This window comes from Schistocerca piceifrons, chromosome 8, assembly GCF_021461385.2.
Source record: "Schistocerca piceifrons isolate TAMUIC-IGC-003096 chromosome 8, iqSchPice1.1, whole genome shotgun sequence".
NCBI classification, from domain to species: Eukaryota; Metazoa; Arthropoda; class Insecta; order Orthoptera; family Acrididae; genus Schistocerca; species Schistocerca piceifrons.
In genome coordinates this window covers 226,943,423-226,958,309 of record NC_060145.1, presented here as the reverse complement: position 1 = coordinate 226,958,309, position 14,887 = coordinate 226,943,423, and the positions used below count along the sequence as shown (strand labels likewise).

Sequence of the window (14,887 nt, the reverse complement as noted above, 5' to 3'; positions counted from 1 at the left end):
CCAGGTACTCCTTATCAGCGAGATCATCAGTCATTATCGTCAGGGAGCAGAATGGAGCGCTCGGCGGAACTCACGGACTTCGAACGTTGAAATGGTTCAAATGGCTCTGAGCACTATGGGACTTAAGATCTGAGGTCATCAGTCCCCTAGAACTTAGAACTACTCAAACCTAACTAACCTAACCACATCACATACACCCATGCCCGAGGCAGGATTCGAACCTGCGACCGTAACAGTCACGCGGTTCCGGCTTCGAACGTGGTCAGGCGATTGGGTGTCACTTGTGCCATACGACTGCACGCGAGATTTCCACACTGCTGAACATCCCTAGGTCCACTGTTTCCGATGTTATAGTGAAGTGGAAACGTCAAGGGACACGCACAGCACAAAAACGTACAGGCCGACCTCGTCTGTTGACTGACAGGGACCGCCGACAGTTGAAGACGGTCGCAATGTCTAATAGGCAGACATCTATCTAGACCACCATAGAGGACTTCTAAACTGCATGAGGAACCACTGAAAGTTATATCACAGTCATCCGGGAGATGAGAAAACTTGGATTTCATGGTCGAGTGGCTGCTAATAAGCCACGCATCATGCCGGTAAATGCCAAACGACGGCTTGCTTGGTGTAAGGAGCGTAAACATTGGACGATTGAACAGTGGAAAAACGTTGTGTGGAGTGGCGAAACACGCTACCCAATGTGGCGGTCCGATGGCAGGGTGTGGGTATGGCGAATGCCCGGTGAACGTTATCTGTTTGCGTGTGTAGTGCCAACAGTAAAATTAGAAGGCGGTGGTGTTACGGCGTGCTCGTGTTTTCATGGAGGGGCTTGCACCCCTTGTTCTCTTGCCTGGGAAAATCACAGAACATGCCTACATTGAACTTTTAAGGATCCTCTAGCATCCCACTGTTGAAGAGCAATTCGGGGATGGCAGTTGCATCTTTCAAAACGATCGAGCACCTGTTAATAATGCATGGTCTGTAATGGAGTGGTTACACGACAATAACATCCCGGTAATGGACTGGCCTGCACAGAGTCCTGACCTGAATCCTATAGAACACGTTTCAGATGTTTTGGAACGCCTACATCGAGCCAGGCCTCGCGGACCGACATAGATACCTCTACTCTGTGCAGCACTCGGTAAAGATTGGGCTGCCATTACCCAAGAAATCTTCCACCACTTATTTGATCGTATGCCTGCGAGAATGGAAGCTGTCATCAAGGCTAAGGCTGGGCCAACACCAAATTGAATTTCAGCATCACCGATGGAGGATACTAGGAACTTATGTCATTTTCAGCCAGGTGTCCTGATACTTTTGATCATTAGTGTATATGCGATAGTGGCATTATGTAATGAACTAGCTGTCAAACTTTATATCTACAATTGCCAGATAGTGAAAAACCTTGTAACCTCCCCACAAAAAATATTAAATAAATATAATGGATAGTGATTCTATTTTTAGTGTAACCTCAGAACAAAATTGGTTCCCATTTATAACCTCCCTACGGAAATTCATTCACATTTAACCTCCACACAAAATTTTTTTCCCATTTAATGTGCCCACAAAATTCTTTTCTCATCTAATGTAAGCTCGAAACAGAAAAATTCCTAAACCTCGTAATAAAAAATAAATTCAGTAACCTGGTAAATTTTGGACGACAGCAGTGCTGCGTCATGGCCCTGTAAGATCATTCTGAATAAAAAAAGGCAAAAATTCTTACCTCAATAAAAACTGCGAATATATCTGCTCTTACCTAAAATTTTTCCGGCACAGCTCTGTGCAATGCTGGCCGATAGATCTGTCATTTATGAAAGGAAGCAACTGATTTTTCTTTTGCAACAATAGGAATGATCATGGATTGAAGAAATTAGTAAATTATTTAAATTGAAATGAATGTTTGTTAGAAATTACTTTATATGACAACAGTTATTATTAGAACATTTTTTTAAAACATTTACATGGGAGTTCAGATACATTACTAGATATGCGCGAGGCTGCTTTTTACCTTATACAAAAATACTCCGGCTCTGGCATCGCTGCACTGTGACCGGCCCAGCCAACACGATACACCAGACCAGAGCAGACTGCAGACAAGCGCAGACTAGGCACAACTTACTGCTACAGCTACACAGTACCTACTCAGTCAACACTGCTCTCTGGTCAGCGATTCTCTTATACCTTGCATATCGTAGGCAGCGCATGAACAATACATCGAAATTACATCTGCTTGGACCTCTTACATAACCCTCCACTGGTGGAGGGGGGGGGGGGGTGCAAAAATTTGGCAGTGATGGTGAGTCAATTGGACTTGCCATGAGCAATAAATTTTTTTTAATTAACTAAGTTTACAGTCACAGAGTATATACATATATATATAAGTGCAGAACATGAAATGAAATAGAGTGCACATGCACTGAGTACAGAACATGTCAAGAAATCACGAAATGAATACGCAATGAGTACAAAACATATTAACAAATGACATAAAATGCATACACACTGTAGTACAGAACATATCAAGCAATGACAAAATGTATACGCAACGAGTACAAATCATATTAACAAATGACATAAAGTGCACACACACTGTAGTATTTTTTTACAATTTTACAAGAACTAGGATAGGAAAGGGGAGGATTGCATCAAGGTTGTATCACAGTAGGTTGCACGTAGCTGTACTGAAAGTCCATATCTTTCTACAGAAGCACAACACCAAGTGACACAATCTGAAGTTCTCTTCCCTGAAGTATTAATCAGTGTAGCCAAGACACTTAAATGTCGCATTACTATTCAATGTTATCATTTGGTAGTACATTAGGTACTCCAAACAGTGGAACCATAATAACATCTCCATTGTTCAAGGTGGTGGACACCATGATGTGTCAACACCACACTCTTTCACCAACGTAGAATTAGTGCAGAAACCAAATACAGTGCTCCATGATCATAAGGATAGACAGGACAAACGGATATTGCAGTAATTTCTGGTAATTAGGTCAGAAGGTGAAGGACATTAAGTATTATGCTAGTCATCATTGAGAATTACACTAGTCTATCAACCGATTTGAGTAATTGGTAGCACTCATTGCCTAGTTACTAAACATTTCTGTACTATGTATGAAGTATTACAGAGTATTATTCATAAGTCATCTGATTACAGTGAACATTGGCACTCATTGGCCAGTTACAAACCATTTTTATGCATTATTCAAAAATGATCATTCAAAGCAAGAGTTAATTAATGGCATACCATTCACATAATTCATTTAGTTATAGTAATCATTGGCACTCATTGGCCAGTTACAAACCATCAGAAGTCATCATTCAAAACAGGAGATATTGAGTGTAGCATCAAGCTACTGGTATTCATATATAATAGCATGTAAGTGACATAATACAAATTTAGAATATAAGAAACAGTGGCATTCATTGGCCAGTTACTAAACATGTAGCAAGTATTGAATATTACAAAACATTTTTCATCATTCAAGTGACATACGACATATTTAAATTAATTATTGGCACTCATTGGCCAGTTACAAACCATCAGAAGTCATCATTCAAAACAGGAGCTAATGAGTGTAGCATGAAGCTACTGGTATTCATATATGTATGTGACATACATTTTTCATCATTCAAGTGACATATGACATATTTTAAATAATTATCGGCACTCATTGGCCAGTTACAAACCATCAGAAGTCATCATTCAAAATGAGAGTTAATTATTGCCACAGCATTTATAATCAAAAATATTATTTACAGAAATTATTGGCATAGCATGTATGCATTATTACAAAATATCATTCACTATTACTCAGAACTCATCATTCAAGTGACATATTAAAAATGTAACACACTGTAACTATTACTCAAGGTCTGTGATTAGAAAACATCATTCAGTTTTACTCAGAACTCTCTTAAACTGGTAGCATTATTTGGGACTGGTAATACATTTTTTCTTGTGCTAGCAATGCATTGCGTTGGAATCGATAATTAATTGCTGGGGCATAACAATATTTGCTTTTGACTTATTGCTGCAAATGAGGATAGGTAACGTCATTCGTCATGAGTCAGCTGTAGCAAGGTTATGAAACAAGTAGAGTATATGTGATCACATTCATGAATGACACAGACAAATGGGTAAAAAATGCAAGTATTAGACCAGGTTTAATGACTAACTGCTTATAGCACATTAATTTCATGAATAGCTTCTCCTAGAAAAAATACAAAATGGGTTATTAAGCTGAAAGAAGAAATGCATAATATGCTGAAAAGTAGTGAACTTCGAATTAACAGGTAATGAAACGTGTACTCAATATGTATGTACTCTAGCTGTCCTTTCCAAAACATTCAGTCATTATACCATGCGACATTATGTCTTGTCCAAACGAACTGCAACAAATACTTAAATAACTACATAGCATTTCTTAACTAACATTAAACATATAAACTTCATCATTATTCTCATCTGCAAAGAAAATCTTCATTATTCATATTACCATAACTTCATTACTATCATCACCTGCAAAGATAAACTTCAATATTCATATTAGCATATTCTTCATATAAGTATTCATCACCATTCATTATCATCTGCAAAAAGACGCTTCATTATCCATTATTCATATTACTATTTACTTCATACAACTATTCATGGTATAGAGATTCTTATTTCTAGCATATTTCATCACTAAAACTAAGATGTGTAATTCTATCTGACAGCCTGCATTAATCGCCTCGTATTCTGTAAGAAAAATAATTAGTTAAGACTGCTATCATACGATGTGTATAGTATATTCTTGTTAATACTTGTTGATTCTGATCCATTTACTCTTCATGACTTGGTATTACATCTTCTTTCGTTCATTCCGAAGGTGAAACTCCCATTTCATAGTAATCTACTGTGGTTTGTTTAATTTATTTCTTTTACACGTTATTGCTTTCTGAAAATGATGAATAAGGATTAATATCTTGCATTTAAATCATATACCCATTAAATAAAAACTGGTTTCTAGTGATATAATTAAGCATACAGCATAGCATGACAGAAAACGTATTATGTCAAAAACATAGACAGTGTTCAGGTGCAAAATGTACACAGAGTAACATAATGTAGTAGCAAAAAACATTTAAAATAGTCACGATGTTGAGATATCATAAAGCAAAATGTCAAAGTCAAGTGGTGTTTTTTACATCTTAAAGATTTCGTGGTGCATACAAACAAAACAGGAAATTCAATCATACATACATGAAAAATGGAAAATGTGCACCGTCTGATATATAACGACATGAAATGACTTACTTTGTGTTCAGCTTGTATGTTGTGTAGTTGATAGAGGCGAGAGTTGAAGACTTTAATGGAGAAAGAATTTGATAAAATTAATATGTCACTAGATAGAATTGCATAATTGGTCATAAAATATGTAAGTTTATCTGAAAAAATGTGCACGGTCTGTTGTGTAACGACAGGAAAAGCGACCTGCTAACCTTACCTTGCTGAGTACTTGCCAAGAAAAAATATGATAATCATCAGTAAGTAGTCACATATATATAATTGCATCATTGGTCATATAAAAATCAGGAAATGGCATTACATTGTGATAAATCATAAAGTATGTTCATTCAATAAAGGGTTTATTACTGGGGACATGATGATTGCCTTTGCTTTTTCTGGTTCTCAAAGTTTCGATGTGTACTACATTGGGGTGAGGAATGCTGCGAATTCGATATGGACCTGCGTATAGAAGCTCAAATTTACTGCATCTATTCTTTCCTCTGTTGGATAGATAGTGTGTACGTACTAATATCTTCTGTCCAATGTGAAAGTCACTGCGGGTACAAACCCGTTTTTGCTGTCTTCTCCGGCGCTCTGCGGCACGTTTTATGTTGTTCAGCGCAATGTCAATTATTTCATGGTGTCGTAGTCGACGAGATGTAGGAAAGGATACTAATTCTTTAATTTTGTTAGGTGGTTCGACATTTTTCAGTATAACAGTCGGAGATAGCATAGTAGATTCATTTGGTATGGAATTAATTACATCCTGGAATGAGAGTATGTGTGTGTCCCAATCAATATGTCTTTTATGGCAGTATATTCTACACAGTTTGCCAATTTCTTTCATTAGTCGTTCACAAGGGTTCGAAGAAGCGTGATAATTGGATATATAGATCGGAGAAATGTTTTTTGTTCGTAACATACGTGTCCATATAGCAGATCAAAACTGTGGTCGACTGTCGGAAATTACTTTCAATACATGCCCTATATGAAATAGAAAATGTTATACAATTGCTTTCCAAACGGTTTTAGCACTAGCTTTGCGCAACGGCGTGAAGGTAACAAATTTCGAAGTGAGTTCAACAGCGACAAAGATGTAGCAAAAACCTCTATTAGTTCTGGGAATCGGGCCAAAAATGTCTACAGCGGCCATGTGTCTCAGTTTAACAGGTACAATGGGATGTAATGGAGGAATATGTGAAGTCGTGTCTGACTTACCTTTCTGGCAGATTTTACATGACGCTAAAACTCGTCGAATACGTTTCTCCATATTGGCAAAATAACAGTTCTGTCTCAGTATGAGAAAACATTTTCTGGCTCCGTAACGTGCTTAACTTAAATGAGTATTCCAAATTAATTTGTTAACTAGCTCGTCAGGAATACATAGCTGTCAGGTTGAGAGCGGCGAAACAGAATATTATTGCGTACAGTGTAATGGTTTCTAATGGTAACATTATTCCTATCTTGCCAAAGGTTTTTGATTTCTTTCCATACGTTGTCTTTACTCTGCTCTTGTGCTATGTCTCATAATGACGACGAAATGAAATTTTCAAATGCAACGTGTTGAATATACATGACGCTGAAATTTGCTTTGCAGAAGTTGGTTGCGATGTCTTGCTGATTGTTGCTGAGAGAACGGGATAGTGCGTCTGGTACAATATTTTGTGTACCGGGATTGTGAACAACTGTAAAATTAAATTCCTCTAAATAAAGTTTCCATCTGTTTAATCTGTCGTGTGTAAATTTAGCGGAAAGTGAAAACTGTATAGCTCTATGATCTCTGTAAACGGTAGTGTGTCTTCCATAAAGAAAATGCCTAAATCTCGTAAATGCCCATACAACACATAATGTTTCAAGTTCTGTGACAGAATAATTGCGTTCAGCTGGTGACAGAATGCGACTCGCAAAGGCGATGTTTTTAATTACTGTACAACCATATTCATCAATTTCCTGAAAAATGTGTACGCCTAAAGCGGTGTTAGAAATGTCGGTGGCAATGGAAAAATTTCTAGTAAGATCTGGATGTGATAAAAGTGGTGCATTCAACAAAGCTTGTTTCAGATTGACAAATTCAAAATGTGCTTGGCTATCCCAGGACCAAATAGTGTTTTTACCCGTCAATTGACATAATCTAGGGGTGTCTAAAGCAGAGTAATGAATAAATTTACGAAAAAAGTTAATTAAACCCAAAAAGCTGCGTAGTTGTTTCTTCGTCGTAGGAACAGTAATGTCACGTAAAGCTTGAAGTTTTTCCGTGTCAGGCGCAATGCCTTCTGCTGAAATTACATGCCCAAGAAATTTTATAGAAGTTTTGCCAAAGTGCGATTTACTGAGATTAACTGTGAGTCCTTGTGCACGAAAAGTCCGTAACAGTCGTTCAAGAATCAGATTGTGTTCAGACCAGTTAGCTTCTGCAATAAGAAAGTCGTCTACATACGTTGTGATTCTGTCTTTTAATTCTGTCTGAAGTGTAGTATTCAAACCGCGAATATATGATGCTGAAGAAATAGTTAAACCGAACGGTAATTTACAAAAATTGATAACAGTCATCAAAACAGAGAAAAGCCGTGTATTTTCTGCAGTTCGGATGGAGCTGAATTTGCCTAAATCCCGATTTCAAATGTAATGTGGAATAAATACCAGTACCATGAAATTTCTGTAGAAGTTCTTCTAGTGTCTGTGGGCGATCTGTTTTATTAATAATAATGTTGTTGATGTGTCGCGAATCAAGTACGAGACGAAGTGAACCATCCTTTTTCTTAACAATATGGAGTGGGTTTATGTACGGACTAACTGCCGGTTCAATAATACCTTGGTGAAGCATAGCTTGCAATTCTTTCTTAACTTGTTCTGTGTGAATGTATGGAATAGGATAATGTTTGGCTTTAAATGTATCGTGCTGTTTAACTTGAAATTCATACATAAAACCGGACATAGTACCAGGGACGTTGTCAAAAACTGGAGCTTGCTGTAAAGGATTTTTGCATAGTTGCGTGCGTTCGTCGTCTGTATTTGCACTGCTCTGTTTAACTTTATCAGAAATCATCTGTATAACTTCATAGTCGGCTTCGTCTGGAGTATTATAGTTGTGTACGTACGTATCTGTGAACAATGTGGAATGACAGTCTATGTTACGTGATTAGGAAATGACCTCTGTACGATTAATTGTTTGTTCTGCTGCAGGTAAAGAGTGCTGAAATTCTAAAGCCGATTGTACATTTTCATCCTTTAACATTAAATAGGAATTTTGAAAGTCAATAATTGCGTCGTGTTGTACCAGAAAATTCGTACCTAAAATAACGTCTGTTGTCAATAAGGGAACAATCCAAAAATTTGAGTGAAATGTATGACCTGCAATACAAAGTGATAAATGTGTCTGTAATTTTACATCTACTCCTTTACCTAATGGTAACGTAGGATAGGTATTCTTTTTGTTACATTCGTTGAAAGTTTCTTCATTTATGACTGACATAGGTGATCCAGAATCGATTATTGCTGAAAATTTGGATGATCCAATCTTTACTTCAATGAGACGGTGGGAAATGGTTTTTTTAATAACTGGTTTTTCCTGCAAAAGAGTGTTTCGGATGTCTTCAAAAGTAATAACATTTTCGTGAACAAGATTCTCTGTGTCAAAAGTATTGCTTGCGTTGCTGGAAGATGCAGCCTGTACTGTATCTAGTCAAATTCTATCTGACGTGCTATTATTTGCGGGAGGATGCTGTGGCATTTCGACTATTTGTACTGTTCTGTTATTTCATCCTGACGTATTACGTTCGGGATGATATCTACTATCTGGTTCATTCATGATAATCTGTTGTTGCGGATGATTCTGCTGCTGGTAAGACCGACTGTTATTAAACGTATGCTGAAAATTGTGCCCATTACTTTTACGTCTGTCATGATAGTCATTTCTAAACGGTGCGTTGCGATATGAGTTGAAATGGTGTGTTTTCCGCACGTACTGATTTCCTTGTTGCTGTGCGTTACTATTTGTTGGAGCTGATGCTATACGTGTAGGCGGCTAAACATTAAAGCTTGGTTGACCTTGCAGACTGCATTGTTGGTTTGGTATGCTAACCGGTTGGTTTTGTTGGGAAAAACCTCTATTGTTACCAAAATGTGGTTCCTGTTGCTGATAATTTTGACGATACTGATAATTAAAATTTTGTCTGTCATTAGAGTTCTGGTGGTTGTCGTTCCTGAAGCGTCTATTACCTTTGCTATTGAAATAGCATGGCTGATCGTAGTTGCTGTATGCTTGTTGACCTTGGTTATTATATGAAAAATTTTTGCTTATGAAGGAATAATCTGATTGCTGAACTTTCTAAAAGCTGTAACAGATCTCTGAATGCCGAAATATTTTCTTTCTGTTGACCTGTTAAAAGTGATGCTCTTAATGATCGTGGTAATTTAGAAATACATAATAAGTGCAGATTCACTGTATGGCTCACATAAGTACTGGTTTTGTTGGACCATGTATTCTAAAAATTGCGTGACAGTGGAAAAATTTGAGTTTTCATAATTCGGTAAATTAATTAATTGATCCTTGATTCCGCTCTGTGTCGTCTTCGACCAATATGCTGACAGAAAAGCATTCTTAAATTCTTCTACCGAATAGCATTGTCTCGCGATCGGTCTCATACGAGTTGCCGGTTCGCCTTCCAAAAAACTGCAAATAAATTCAAGTTTGTGTGTTACGGGCCAAGTCGGTGGAAAAGCAAAGCTAAAGTGTTGTATCCAATCCAATGGGTGAATCTGTGTTCTGTGATTTTTAAATTACCTTAAATTTTCTCACGGTTAGAAAGTGCTTGTAATCAAAATTATCGTCTCTGTATGTCTGAACAGGTTCAGGACTGTATGATAATCTGTTTGTCTGTGACAGTTCGGAATTTAACTCACGTACTCTCTGTAAATTACGTAATTTATACTGGCTGTGTGAGTCTGTGAAATGTTCGGAAAGTGGCGAATGCTGTGATGTGTTAAAGGCTGAAATATTTTTCATCTCCGTCACCTCTTGCTGTGTAGATGACAATTTTCTACGTAATGTATTATTGGACGAACCTATCTCACTGATCGTCTGCTGTAAATTTTGGAATTCGGGTGCTTGATTAAACGAAACAGGTGACGTATCGTCTGATTTGGTGTCATTATTACTTTCGATAACGTCAACACGACTGGCCAATTCATCATATTTTTCAGTCAGTACTTTTACCTGATCATCGTTTTTAGTATCACAAGCATTAATTAGTTTTTGTATTTCACGTGTGATTTTGCTCAATTTTTTAACGTCTGCTTTGATGGCATCGGGATCCTGTATTAGTTCTAACTCTTCAAGTCTGTCGGTCACTGTCTGGAAGTCTACTGTGTGTGTGTCTGTTTTTGTTTTAAGATCACAGATTTCATCATGTAATTCGGTGTTCAACTGTTTGATAGTATTAATTTCGTCTGATACTGTAGCAATATTGTTGTCTACGTATGTTTTTGCTTTCGTAAACAATTTACTCCTATCTTCCTGTCTCTGTGCAGTAATTGTTTCCATGACTTGTCGCTTTATTTTATTCTGTTCCTGTATAAATTTACGGTAACGCGTTTCACTGTTTTGTAGGTGGTGATTAAAACGTTCGTCAATTTGGCTGTACTGTTGGTCAAATTTCGTATCTACTTTCGCGTCCAGTGTGTGTGAAAGTTCTGCTGACATTAATTTAAACTCGTCGCGTAACTGTGTTGCGTTTTCAGAGCATTGTTGAGCGACTGCGTTAATTTCGTCTCTAAGCATTTTAGTTGTGGCTGCATGTGTATTACTTAATTCTTGTGCCACAGATCTAATTTCTTCACTACTGTTCCTAGCACAACCCTTAATTTCCTCACGTAATTGTTCTTTAGTATCATGACATTGCACGGCAACGGCTGTAATCTGTTCACTAAGCTGTTTGGAATTGTTATCTAATTTTTCATTAAGTTGTTGTCTTCTCTTTCATTAATTTGTTGTTTGAGATTTTCATTAAGTTGTTTGTTCGATTCATTGAGTCGTTTGTAATTGTCGTCTTGTTCTTTCTTCGACTGTTTGGAATTGTTGTCTATTTCTTTATTAAGCTGTAGCAATACTGCCATAACTTGATCCCAGCCAAAATTAGCGACTCTATTTTCTATGCTGTGTGTTGGCGTATCTGCATTTGTCACGTTTTCTGTAACCATTTGGTCATTCTGTAATTCTTGAAAAGGTTTGCCAATTGAATGTGCACTGTTGGTCACTACACCGGAATCAAATAAACTTGACATGTTTTGTGAATATTGTTCACCTTCGTTAGAAACAATTATATGTTCACTACGTAAATTTTGCAAATTAGGCGTGTCAAACTGGGCAGCGTCCATTGTATCAGAATGTGCCGCGTCATCAATTGTTACATTTACTGTGGACATAGTTGAATTAGTTTGCTCATCATTAGAATTAAAATCATTACTAGTTATTGGTACGCACTGATTGTCTGTAAATGGAGGACTATCATTAAGACACTGAGTGTCGGGTATTATCGGTCAAATTATTCGAGTCGGCTATTTCACTCATTGCACATCGCGATGTACTGTTAACAGGTTTTAGCGGCATTTTTCACAAATCAAAATTAAGCACAAAATGAAGCAAAGACAAAGCAAAAATGGAACAAACACAATTACAACAAAGAGCAATGAATTGCCGATGATCTGTGAAGGAAAGAGTGACAAATTAGTAAATGCGTTGCGCCAGATGCAAACTACATCTAAGTAAATAAGAGCAGATATATGACCACTTCTCAGAAATTCACAAAGAAATACGATCCTGACCGGTTGTCGCCAAGTGTAACCTCCCTACAAAATATATTAAATAAATATTATGGATTGTGATTCTATTTTTAGTGTAACCTCAGAACAAAATTGGTTCCCATTTATAACCTCCCTACGGAAATTCATTCATATTTAACCTCCACACAAAATTTGTTTCCCATTTAATGTGCCCACAAAATTCTTTTCTCATCTAATGTAAGCTCGAAACAGAAAAATTCCTAAACCTCGTAATAAAAAATTAGTTCAGTAACCTGGTAAATTTTGGACGACAGCAGTCTGAATAAAAAAAAGGCAAAAATTCTTACCTCAATAAAAACGGCGAATATATCAGCTCTTACCTAAAATTTTTCCGGCACAGCTCTGTGCAATGCTGGCCGATAGATTTGTCATTTATGAAAGGAAGCAACTGATTTTTCTTTCGCAACAATAGGAATGGTCATGGATTGAAGAAATTAGTAAATTATTTAAATTGAAACGAATGTTTGTTAGAAATTACTTTATATGACAACGGTTATTATTAGGACATATTTTTAAAACATTTACATGCGAGTTCAGATACATTACTAGATATGCGCGAGGCTGCTTTTTACCTTATACAATAATACTCAGGCTCTGGCATCGCTGCACCGCGACCGGCCCAACCAACACGATACACCAGACCAGAGCAGACGGCAGACGAGCGCAGACTAGACACAACTTATACTGCTACAGCTACACAGTACCTACTCAGTCAACACTGCTCTCTGGTCAGCGATTCTCTTATACCTTGCATATCGCAGGCAGCGCATGAGCAATACATCGAAATTACATCTGCTCGGACCTCTTACAACCTATTATCATATACATAGAAAAGCACTCCGTCTTGAGGCCACTCGTGGCCTACCGGGACCATCCGACCGCCTTGTCATCCTCGGTGGAGGATGTGGATAGGAGGGGCATGGGATCAGCACACCGCTCTCCCGCTCGTAAGATGGTATTCTTAACCGAAGCCGCTACTCTTCGGTCGAGTAGCTCCTCAATCGCCATCACGAGGCTGAGTGCACCCCGAAAAATGGCAACAGCGCATGGCAGCCTGGATGGTCACCCATCCAACTGCCGACCACGCCCGTCAGCACTTAACTGCGGTGATCTCACGGGAATCGGTGTATCCACTGCGGCAAGGTCGTTACCACATTATAATATACATGTAACAGAAAATTATAGAACAACTTTAAAACGTTGCGGAAAAAGATATTACGATAATGATGTACTCAGAGTTGACATACGTCCGTCTATAACCTCAGAACATGTAGTGATGAAGGCAGTAAAGCCGAAATAAGCTTATATACTAAAATAAAATATCAAGCAGCACAATGTTTTCAATTCCCTGCATGATACCCTACTGTAATGAATGCAGCTTCACCAATACTCGGTCAGAATAATCTTTCGCGCTGCCATTCTTCTTCGATACACTGATAATCTCTAACCCGTCTGCTGCTACGACCTAGTATTCTTATTAATACGATAGCATAGTTCATTGAATTTCATCAAAATGAAGGAGACTTTATTACGATCATTTACGATTTTGACATTGTAATATCTCTTATGCCTCCGGTACCAATAAGCGATATTTCATTGAAAGCTCTCATTCTCAGTTTATCCTTTACATTATATACGGCAATCAAGTGATCACCGAACACCCTTCACAATGGGAGAATGGAACGATTTCAGTGAAAACTAACTACCACCCGATTTAAGACATTTACCGCACTGTGAAACCAAATCATCAATTCCTGTTTCATAGAAATCAGTTGGCCGTTGACATATCCACAACCGCTTTCACTCTTGCACTTCTTCGTCCAGCTGAAACTGACGCCCACACATGTCACTTTCATGTCACCGAAAACGTGAAAATAACGCAGTGAAAGATACGGTCTGTAAGAAGGATTTTCTAGTATTTCGCAACAAATTCGCTGAAGTGGAGCTTTCGTCCGAGTGACAGTACGTGGGCAGACGTTATCGTGCAACAGAATGATTCTTTTCGGCGGAATGCTTGGGTGATTTGATTACAAGGGACGTCTCAGTTTCTGCAGTGTCTTCATAGCGCTGCGCATTGATATCCGTTCCGCACTCGAGGAAATCGACGAGTAGAGGGCCTCTGCTGTCGCACATGTAGGTCATCGTGACCTTAGCGCAACTTGTGTGAACAGCTCTGGATGCCGTTGGTCGGGGATCAGTGGGATGTCTCCACTGTTAGCTTTGCCATTTGCCCTCTTACTGTGGGAATGCTGTTGGGCGGAATCATCCTGTTGCACGATAGCCGCCACCGTCTAGCTGCCAATCGGACGGAGGCCAGGCTTCAGTTATTTGGTTGGGGAACAGCGCAGCATACTCCGCAGGATCTTCCACCGTGTACTTATAACATCTTTGGTAACCTGAAGAAAGACATGCCTTGTATCAGTCGGATGAAGTGCAAGAGTGGGAACGGTTATGGATCTGTTAGTGGCAGACCGCATTCTACGAAACGGGAATCGACCGTCTCGTTTCCCCGTGGTGTAAGCATCTTAAACCGGGTAGTGATTACTTTTGACTGTAACCATTCCATGGTGCCGTTGTGGCGGGTGTTGTGTTTTCATTTGACTTCCCATCATACAGCAACCATGCCTTACCTTTCTTCTTGATTGTATCATCAAAGTCAGCCGCCGTCGTTCCCTGATACACTGATAATGGCCAAGCCATCTAGGTTTACCAGTGCGAACAGTATAATCCCCAATCGAGTGTGATGGAGATACACCATGTCTT

At 38.4% G+C, this 14,887-nt stretch overlaps 1 protein-coding gene across 1 annotated transcript in view; it reads left to right on the top strand.

Moving 5' to 3' along the window:
* The window catches only part of LOC124712229 (potassium channel subfamily K member 18-like), a 145,267-nt gene that overhangs the window by 82,488 nt on the left and 47,892 nt on the right, over nucleotides 1–14,887 (top strand). The window lies entirely within an intron of this gene.